This window comes from Echinops telfairi, unplaced genomic scaffold (assembly GCF_000313985.2).
Source record: "Echinops telfairi isolate 266 unplaced genomic scaffold, ASM31398v2 ScPeMD7_8;HRSCAF=38, whole genome shotgun sequence".
Classification (NCBI taxonomy): Eukaryota; Metazoa; Chordata; class Mammalia; order Afrosoricida; family Tenrecidae; genus Echinops; species Echinops telfairi.
The window spans coordinates 14376095-14387604 of NW_022103905.1; the positions used below are offsets into that span (position 1 = coordinate 14376095).

Below are 11510 nucleotides of genomic sequence, written 5' to 3' on the forward strand. Positions count from 1 at the left end.
ATGCTCACCCTCTATTTGGCTCTCTGTAATTCCTCTTGGATACATTGCACTTGATCAAATCCCACCAGGCATTATACCCCCTCCTCGCCATCAATTTTAGATCTCATTGTTCCCTTATTCCTTAGTTTGTTGGCTCCCCCAACCCCCTGCCAGCCCTCTTCTGTCCCATGTCTCCCTAGCACCATTGTTTTCGCCTTAGGATTGGTTGTCCTCCCTTATCTTATATAGATAATCATAGGACACAAGAGGAAAAAAAAAGATAGCTAGTTCCTGGTCTGTCTGCTGACACTTAGGAGTGTTTTCTGATCAGGTCTGGTGAGGTGCCAAGTCCTGTCCCCCAAGTCAGAAGTCTATTTTCAGGATTCCTTGGAGACTTTGTTACTTTGCTCCCCTTGCTGCCCTGTTGCACTCCCTTTGCGTTTCATCCCACTGTGTGTGGGCAAACCAGGCACACTTTCCACACAGTGTCTCCAGTGCTGCCCCCATATAGCGCTATGGATCAGGGAAGGAATGTCATGTCTCGTGTCTTGCGGTGGAGCTGGCCCTATGGTCTTCTCTGTGCACTGGCTGCTCTGAGCAAGGATGTCGTCCCTGGAGCTTGGCGAGCCATGATGCGATCTACTCTCTCTCTTTTCCTCTTAGTTTGCATCTGTGTGGTCTGGAGACCTGCCACTCTCCACGGGCTATATTTTCAGTGCTGTCCTCTGTGTTCTATTCTTCTGGGGAAGGGGGTCAGCACCAGGCCCATCATCCTCTCTGTTAGTTCGCTGCTCCATGCCAGTAGGTTTCCCTCATAATGGCGCACTGGGATGGGATCTGGTCCTCTCTCTTTCCTGTGGAGACATAAACAATACCCTCCCCATGAGTATATTAGTACCCTGTTCCCTCATCATCCTCATTTCCCCCACCCCCCTCTCTTTTCCCATCGTTTTAAATTGTCAACTGAAAATACTTTTAAGGACCCAAAGGGGGGAGTAACCCTGGTAATATGCACCTAATAAGGCACATTGGCCAGAGTTTCTGGACAGACCCTTGGGACCCAGGCCAAGTGACATAGAACACTGGAGCATTGAATCCTGGATCTTCAAGGCTCACAGCATGCTTCAAAGGCTGAACCAGGGGTATTCAATGTGCAAACTCCACAGGTGAAGTGGACTCTACCTCAAACATCCCTGCAACCTGAGGACTTAAGACGGAAAATTCATGGTGTTTGAAGGAGAAGACAATGATACTGTACTGAACTGAGCATTGAACTGTCAATAGGTGGAACACGTTGACTTAGTACATCAATATTAATATGCTATATTAAGCTATGTATTATTCCTACAAACCTGTGATTGACATTGCCAGCAAATGTTATTGTAACATGTTTTGGACCACCAACTCCCATTGTTTGTGTACATAGAGTCCAGTCACATAAGGATTTATTCTGTACAAGTGAATAGTTCAGGTATTGTGATATGGAGTGACCCTACCTTGGTCCATTATCCTTCTCTCACGGTGTTTTAAAAATTAGTACCAAGGGCCAATCAATGACAATATTAACTGAAGATCTTTATGCTTGATGAGATTCTCTACCATAAATTAACAAGGAGGTCTCTAAGGGGAGCCAAGGCCAGATCAAAAACATAGATCCAGGAATGGATTTGGGGCTCACGCTAAATTCTAGCTCCAATTTAATAACAGTTCTTATATCATGGCCCTGCTTGATATTCACACTCAGGAAGGGAGCACAGAAGATATAAGTGCTATAGCAAAGTGAGGTGAAGAAATTAGATGGTGCTTGGATATCAGATAAAATAGCAGCTGGGGTCTTAAAGGCTTGTTTCCAAACAAAGAGCCATCTAACTGAGATGTCAACATAGAAGAAGCACCCCAACGTCAGTGACCAAAAGATTGTAAATCATATCATCTGAAGGCGAAGGAAGAAATAGTGTCAGAGACCAAACTGTGAGATTCTGGTTTGCAGACGGCTATGGATGACAGTGGAAGCCCAAGGTACATTTGTGAGATCTATACAGGAAGAAACCTCCAGTAATTTCCCTCTATCCATATTGGACGGATGGGAATCAACTGCTTATCAGACAGAGAGTATTGGAGAGATGACCATAGTAGATCAAAATGATAAATCTGACTTGAATGGTTACAATGGCTGATCCCCCTCTGCTACATGTTGGCCCTGGTCTGGTTTTCAACATTTTCTGAGTTTGTTTGTTTTCATATTGGGGTTTATCTCTGATGTATGTTGTCATTGCGGGTAGCCTTCTTGAATTTTAGTTACGTTTTGTTTTGCGGTATATGAAACCTAGAATTGATGAACCTGGTTAGAATAAGGGTTCGTGGGGGGCCCTGTGGGGGAGGTAGAGGAGGTGGTAAAGGGGAGCCGATATCAAAGAGTTCAAGAGGGAAGAGAAGGTTTTGAAACGGATTGTGGTAGCAATTATACAATACTGCTTGATGTGATTGAACTATGAAATGAAATGATAATCTTTCTTAGCTCCCAATAAAATGGCTTAAAAAAAACAACCCAAACTTTGGTACATACACACAATGGATTACCATGCACTGCTAAAAAAAAAATAATGATGAAACCATGCACCTGATGACATGGTTGGACCTGGGGAATATTATGTTGAACAAAGGTAGTCAAATGAAAAAAGACAACTAGTGTATGAGACCACTGCTCTAAAGGCAAACTCCGAGAAAGAAAAGCAGTGACCCTTAGGTCAAGCGGCCATTCAATTTGACCTCACAGGCAATGGAGTGATAAGACTGTCTAATGCTTATAACCCTCTATCACTCCCTTACTTGTACATTATAAAGACCACTTCTCCAGGGGAGAGCTCACTTTAGCTAGCTCCTTGTTAGGAGGGAAGTAGGTGAGGACCAAACAGTTCATGTCAGATGGCAATGCCTTAGGGTCATCCTGGACACTACTATATTGATATTGGTATTCCATGCCAAAAGTAGCGGGGGGTGGGGGTGGGGGGTATGTGAGGCGGGAATGGTTGTATGCAACTGTCTCAAAGAAGATTATCTTACCTCTGTTGTAGGAGAGAGGACAACTTGCCCTTGGGGTAAACACCTGACATTGCCTTTAAGGTTCTCTACGGGTGAAAATCAGCCTGGCGCTATATAGCTAATCATGAATGTTAACTGAATTTCTTTTCGGTTCTTGGCAGCCTAGGCCCCATACTATAGGCTACTGGACTTTATAGATCTTGTCTATAAAGGTCTTTGGAATTTGTAGTGAGAATGGATATAACTGACTGCTTCCAGTCAGGTCTCATGGCTATTATATTTCACACCTTTGACCCAAACAGTCTCAACTTTTCAGGTCTACCCAGGAATGATGATACATGAGCTCATGCTAATGAAATCCACAAGATTCTTGTTTGATGAGCCAAAATGTCAAGTATTTTTCAATGACATTATGAGTTGCAACTGCCCATTGTAAATGTTGAAATTATATCATGTTGATGTGCTCTTTCAGGAAAGTATATATATCTTCTCTTTCTAAAATATTTTCCTCAAGCCAACACAATATTAGGTAGGGTGTCCAGAAGCATCAAAATTGCAATAGAAGTTATGAATAGTGCAATAAAGATGAACATGAAGGAGATATATTCTCCTTGTTTGCAAATCATATTATTAGATATCAAGAAATTCCACTACAATCTCCAAAAACATTGAATTAGTATGCTTTTATTAAAGCAGTTAAGAAAAAATGTATATAAAATGACTTGTAAGGTAAGAAGGGGATTGAAGTAGATGAATGCATTGTTTCCCTTTGAAAGAAATTGGTGAGCAAAGACTTAGGGACAAAATGAAGCAGCTGATTTGAGAAGTTCGACATGCCTGCTAGTTTGTATAGGATTTGATTCCATTCCAGATAAAAATTCAAAGGAATGTTTTGGAATTTCACAAATTATTTGAAAAATTCTCAGGATAAGGATCAGATTATTATTATGAAAAATGAAGAGAAAAAACAAAGCTTAGAACTGAATGTGGAGTCTGACCCAATGTGGTGAGGAATAAATGTCATATATGCTTTTATAAATACATGTATACATGAACACTTTCTGGGAGAATACAATAAAAATATTGAGATTAAAAAGTCTATTAATGCTATAAAATAGTGGTGAAATAAATTTGAGTATAATGTAAATTCAATGTAGATCATGAACCCTTTTCATTAATCAATAGAAAAGGAAAACATTACTTAATAAATAAGGTCGGAAATTTTTTAATTTGGAAAAATTTTTTATGTAAATTATGATCTCACATCAAATATCAAAATAAACTCCAGATTATTTGAGTTAAATATACAAATACAAATTAAAACTTAGAAAACTAAAAGTGAATATTTATCAACTTTTTAGAAATGCAATATAAAAATAAGGAAATATTTAGCTATATGAATATTTAAAACTTCTATTTACTCAAAGAAAAACTACAACCGAAATTAAAAGGTCAACAAAATTGGAAGGAAAAAAACTTTTAAATTACAAACATTAGAATTGTTTAAGTCATTTGACTTAGTAATTAAACTTCGTGAAGCTATCTTAAAGAAAATTACTAAGTATGAAAATATATGTGCATAAAATATTCATCTAAATATTATTTTAAATGGTGTACAGCAATAAAGGAATGATGAAGTTAACTATGAGATCATGTCTGGATAAAATGTTATATTACCACTTTATCAAGTGTATGTAATAGAATATAAGAACTTTTATGATATATAACCAAAAAACCCAAACCCACTGCCATTGAGTAGATTCCAATTCATAAAAACTCTATAAGATAGAGTAGAACTGCCCCACAGGGTTCCCAAGACTACAATGTTTACAGAAGGAGACTGCCACATTTTCTTCCATGGAACAGCGGTGAGTTCTAATCACCAACCTTTTGTTTAGAATCCAAATGCTTTATAACTTAGTCACCACGTATAAAGTAAAAAGAAGGAATATAAAATTGCATTGTTGAGTGATTAGGCTAAAAATATATATTAAAAATGGGTAGGAACCTTGCATAAGCTATAGTAATACTGACTATATTCACACAAGGTCAGCAATCCACACATACCAGCCGCTCCTTGGGAGAAAGATGAGGCTGTCTGCTCTGGTGAAGATTTACAGCCTCAGAAACTATCTGCAGGGTTGCTGAGTCAGAACGATCCAATGGCAGTAGGCTGTTGTTTTGATGATTGAGTGAAGGGCTCCTGACGGTTCCGTGGGTGAGGCATTAGGTGGCTAAGCACAAGACTGGCGGTTCAAGTCCACCAGCTGCTTCCAGGAGAAAGATGAAGCTGTCCATGCAATGGGGTTGGTCTTGGATGAGTGAGTGACAAGTCTAAGGGAGATTTCTGTTTGTTCCTGCATTTTCCTAAATTTCCTTTTGTAAAAAGAAGTGAAAAATAAAAGCATTAAATGTGTGTATCTCCAATATATTTTATCCTTCTTTCCTAAATTTTAATAAAAAACTAGTTAATATTAAAATTAATCATAATTTAATTTAATTAGCCTATTCCTTTCATCTTTTAAAAATATTAAAAATGCGATATGGCTGGCTATCAACTCTTTGTTTTTTTGTGTCTAACAAATCTTTTATTTTCTTCCCTTCTAGTTTCAAAAACATATTCTCTTGATATAGAGAATTTTTAAAAACATTTTATTGGGAGCTAGTACAATTCTTATCACAATCCATACACACATCCATTGTGTCAAGCACACAACTTTGTACATTTGTTGCTATCATCATTTGGTATAGAGAATTTTTATTGGAAATTATTTCCCTGAAGAACAATTGAAAATATTCTGGCTTCCATTGCTACTACTACTAGAATATCAGTCATAAGTCTCATAGTTCTTTTGAAGGTGACCTTTTACAATCTGGCTTCCTTTAAGCCTTTCTCTTTACCAGTAACATTCGGCATTTTCACTATGATACACCTAGATTGTGAGTTCCTGTCGTCCTTTCTTTCTTTGTCCTATTTATTGTATTTCAACCTGTGGATTGTCAGATTTCATCAGTTTTGGACTATTCTCCCCAACTCCCCAAATATTGCCTCAGTCCCATTCTCTCTTTACTTTTCTTATGGAAGTGATAAATGTATACTAGACCTTGCCACTCAATCCTAAGTCAACCTTTATCTCACAATTCATATAAAAATGCTGCATTTTTTGTATTATACATTGCACTTTGGATATTTTCTTCTAATATTTGACTCATTTATTCTTTCTCAGGGACTCTATTTGTTGATAAACTCATTCACTAAGTCATCATTGTAGTTATTATATGTACTTAATTTTTTCTTTTACATTCTAGACATTTTCTATTTGTCATTTTGAAATCCGTTTTACAATGGCCTACCCCTGGGTCATGCAAATGGTTTGAGAGATTGGTGGTTCAAACCTACCCCAAATGGCTTAGAAGACAAGGTTAGGGACCTGCGTCTGAAGACCACAGTTTGGAAAGCCCTACGGAGCAGTTCTACGCTGCACACACAGTGTTGCGCGGGCAGAACCCATTCAATGCCAACGAACAGAACTCTCTACAGAAAAGTTCAAACTTATCTTAAAGCATAGTAGGCATTGCCTGCTTGCTTAATCTGAGTCTGAAAGCTTTGTACATCTATTTCTGTGTCATTTCTGCTGGTTTTCATTCATTGCATCCTTCGTATTTCAAATATGTATGTCTCATTGATCTTGAAAACTATTTGTAGGGGTTCTTAGACCTTTGAGGAAGGTACCTGTATATGTTTTCTACTATTGTTGTAACAAATTAAATGGCTTACAACAATGCACATTCCTTCTCTTATAGTTATGAAAGTCAGATGTTTGAAATAAAGATATTGGTAGGACTGCATTCCCCTTGGAGATTTTAGGGATGTACTAAAACACGCCTGAAGTTCATGATGCTTACACATGGTTCCAGATCATTAGCAAGAAGGGAAAAAAAACAACAACCGCTAAATGTGGTTACTCCATGAACATTACGTACTTCCTATGAGAGCCTGAACATGTTGGCACATGGAAAGTAGCTTTTATACCTTATAAAAGAAGCAGACAGCATACTGCAGGTGAACAGTGTCACCTGGATCAATAACGATCAGGTGGAGGTGGAAAACATGTATGCATGCCCCGTTATGCACCATAAAGAGGGGACAAAGTGAGGTAGATTATATGATAACACCTGTCCTCCCTGCCTTCTGAAAGCTGTCTCGGGGAGATAGAGGACTATTCCTTGCCTGCCTCCAACTGATATAGGGTATGAGGGTCATAAAAAAGACTTACCTCTGTAGGTTTCCATTGACCACATAGGCCTAGTTAGACAGGCTGAACACATACTTCCACTAACCTGAGAGACTAAGACATAACTGAGGGACCATGAAATCTCTCTGATGGCCATTTTTGTTTGTTTGTTGGAAACAAACTAGTATGTCACAAAACAATCCAAGTTCCCCCTGGGGATCCAGGCCAAGTGCCATAGAACACTGGGACATTGAACCCAGGATCTTCAAGGCACACAATATGCTCCAAGGGCCATACCAGAGGGATGCAATGCACCCCACTGGGTGCACTAGGCTCTACCTCAAGCACACCTGTAACCTGAGGACTGAAGACTGAAACTATTTAGTGGGTGAAGCAGAAGACAGCGATACCAAGAGCACTGAACTATCGGTAGGCGGATTAACATTTACTGAATACTTCAATGCCCTACTTACTGTATTAAAACATGCATTTTCTGCCAGTGAATATTACTGTTGTAAGTTCTGCCTGACAACCGACTCGCATTCTTTGCACAAACATGTATATCTAGTCATGTAAGGATTTGCTCTATAAGTCAATAATCCATGTATTGCTATTTGTTGTTAGCCTAAACTTGTTCAATCTCTCTTTCTCAATAATGTTTTAAACTTAGTTCCATGGGCTAATCAATCAATTACACTACATACAGAAGATCTCCATGCTCCAGGGAGATGACCGATAAGATTTTCTACCATAAATACAAGGAGTCTCGAAGGTGAGCCAGAGGCAGCAATCTGGAGGATTTTTAAGTCTGTGACCCTTCTCTCATTTAAAATAAAATTTAATTAATATATTTTGGGGTTTTAATTTTCAGATCTATTTCCATTTTGTTTGTGAAATATAACACAATGAAAAAGATATTCTATGTAATTGCACAGCTTATCTCATCAAATAAAACATAAATCAGTAACCGACACCTCATCAAGTCAATTCTGACTCACAGTGACCCTGCAACAGTATCCTTTTAAATCCCCACCGGATGACCACTTTTATACCCCATGGGTCACGTGACTAAGATCGAAGTGGCTCACTACATGAAACACTATGTAATGTTCCAGCCTGACCACCCTAGGAGAGTAGAGGTCAGCCGCCTTGGTGTCACACCCAGGACGGCATCTCTTGAACTCTGCTGGCATTTCAACAAATCAGTAAGATTCAAAGTGAGGGGTGGCAGTCGTTTGTTCCCAAGCCTGAGGATACTAGACAAAGGGAGGACAGGGAAAACATGGACCTAGAAATGTCCCAATGACTGACTCCTCACATGGGAGAATCTGCTTCATTTCCTTGTAAAGCTTCAGAGACTGTCTGCACTCTGGTTCATGGTCCATGTTTGCATTGCTTCAATTTCTGCTCCCTTTATTATACCGTCTATTTCTGAGTCTGATCTTCTGATATTCCCTTTTAAACGACGCTTGTGCTTACTGACTCCCCCTTCATAATGCAGAATTATCTCAAGCATTTTAAGACTGAATCATATCTGCATTGTTTTTCTCTCTGAATTTTGGTTTTCCCTCAGATTTAGGCCTGATAGTTTCTTATGGGAGATCTTGGTGGTGTAGCAGTTAAAGTGGTTCAAACTGCTAACCCCAAATTCAGTGGTTCAAACCCACCAGACACTGTGAGAGAGCAATGAGGCAGTCTACTTCCATAAAGATTTAAAGCCTTAGAAATCCATCAGGATAGTTATATTCTGTCTTCCAAATTGCTGTGAGTGAGAATCAACTAGACTTCAACAGGTTGGAATGGCAGTTTCTTATGGTCTTGTCAATTCTTCAAAGTTCTTAAGAAAATAAAAACACATATATATTATTTAGCATTTTTAAGTAGTTTCAAAAACAGCATTAGTTCAAATAATTTTCCTGCTAATACCCAAAATTAAATCCACAAATAAATCCTTCATATGCACATGTTAATTTTACATTTTAAAAATAATAGAGAAAGCCTCATCATACTTAAAATATAAGGTATGTAACAAGATAATATATGATTATTCATGAAATTTGATCTTCTGAGTCTGGAAGAAAATTAAGTCAACATAGATTGGACAGTTTGGAAAGTTAATGGTAGTAGATTGATAAAAATAAATAAGAGAAAGCAAGGGACAAATACATTCTAGATTATTATAAAAATAGGAATCTGGGGGGAAAAGGCACAATGAACGGAATGAGGCATATCTATTTTAGGGCTGGTTGCTAGAAAGCAAATGTTTTGAGAATGATGAGGGCAACAAATGTACAAATGCGCTTGACACAATGAATATCTGTATGGATTGTGATGAGTTATAAAAAGCCCCAATAAAATGATTAAAAAAACATTTGCATTTAGACATTAGGCATGTAGTCCTCACAGACCTCTGAGACTCCCTGTTTGCACCTGCAACATTTTCAGGTCTGAGAAGACAAATATATTTTCACAATAACCGCTAAGCTTTAGTTTCCTTTCTCATGAGCAATGATGGGTGAATTGGCATGTATTACTAGTAGTCAAAGAAGCCTTGGTGACACAGTAGTTAAATGCTTGCTGCTAACCAAAGAGTTGGCAGATGGAACCCACCAGCTGCTCTGAGGGAAAAAGATATGGGAGTCTGCTTCTGTAAAGGGTTTGGCCTTGAGATTCAACCTTTTGAAATCACAAGGGCAGCATTTACCCCAGGACAACATTCAGAAGCGGCTAGGAAGGAAGAAGGAAGAAGGAATGGGAAACATAGGGAAGACATGATGTTACCTTATGGGGATTTTTATCAACGACATAAGACAAAATGCGTATTAATTGTTTAATGGAAAACTAATTTTCTCAGTAAGCCTTTACCCAATTCACAATATAAAGTTAAAAACAAACAAACCACACACACACACAAAGATTTCAGCCTTAGAAATCCTATAGGACAAATCTACCCTGCGCCAGAATGGACTTGCTAGCCATGGGTTTAGATCTAGTTTAGTTTTGTTTTTCAGTAGTAGTCTTATTCTTTAACCACCATACATTCAAAAATTTAAAATTATAATTTCAGTTGAGTGTTCTCAATAAACAGTAAAATATATTAATTTACTAAATCTTGACCCTTATGTACATTTTTATTTTATATCCTATGGAGCAAAAGGAGAAGTACTCAGTAAAGTACTTCTCCGTATCAAAACATGATGGTTGTCTCAAGAAAAGGCATTTGTGTAATTATTTGAGTTACAAGTTGAACTAGTTGTGTTTTTCATAGAACACAATTTTTCCTTGAAAGAATGACACACAGGGTTATTCATACCTGTACATGTTGCATACATTTTTAAAGAAATGAACAGCATAAATCTGTCACTTGAAAGAACACAACTCATGGTCTATGCTATGCTACTAACAATAAAATTAAACCTTTCAAGGAAAAGTTAGAATTTTGGAAAACTCTTTTCTGTTATCATGAGGTTGACAATGTTCTAGTAATTAAGGAATTTCCTACTGATATATAAAATTATGCTAACATATATTTTGAGATTATATTATAAAATGTGTTAACAATTTGGAAGATGTGCAAGACTCAGCAAACCTATATTCTCCAAATGATAAATGCATGCATCTCAAAGTCCTGCATGGGTACATTTCCACTGAGAGTGCAACAGAGGTCAATGGGGTTAGAGTAACAGAATTTTAAAAGTTCAAGTTTGAGAGGGATATCAATAATGGTTGTTCAACCTGAAAAATATAATCAATGACACTGAATTATACATGAAGAAATTGTTGAGTTGGAGAATGTTTTCTTGTGTATATTTTTGCCAAAATTGAAAAAAATTACATGAATAGCAATGAGTACATGGAAGAAGAAAATGTTCTAAAATTGATTGTGGTAAAGATTGTACAACTCGTGTTGATATAATTGAACTGTTGCATTGTATGATATGTGGATGAAGTGGCAATACAGCTGTTTTAAACAAAAAGAATTTTAAGAGTTCATGGATTTGGTTTGAGATTCCACATTGCAACTAACTTTTAGTAAACAGCCACTTGAGTTTGGGGGTTGTGTTAAAAAAAGAATATCCCTAATTATCAGATAAGGTGATTAATATACTTTCACAAATTGTGAGAGTGGAGATTCTTCATACATTGTTTTTTCAATGTTACAATAGACTGAATGCAAACTGCAGAAGCAGACAGGAGAATCAAGCCATCTTCTATTGAACCAGGCAATAGGGAGATCTGTTAAAATGTAAAACA

The 11510-nt window shown here is 37.6% G+C and overlaps 1 long non-coding RNA gene across 1 annotated transcript; it reads right to left on the reverse strand.

The window, feature by feature from the left end:
• Positions 1-363: 363 nt before the first annotated feature.
• LOC123521275 lies at positions 364-9042 on the reverse strand. Its single transcript, XR_006679745.1, has 3 exons — positions 8924-9042; positions 5089-5397; positions 364-833 (listed from the first exon to the last, which is right to left on the reverse strand). It is a non-coding gene; the product is annotated as an uncharacterized LOC123521275 (long non-coding RNA).
• Positions 9043-11510: the final 2468 nt, after the last annotated feature.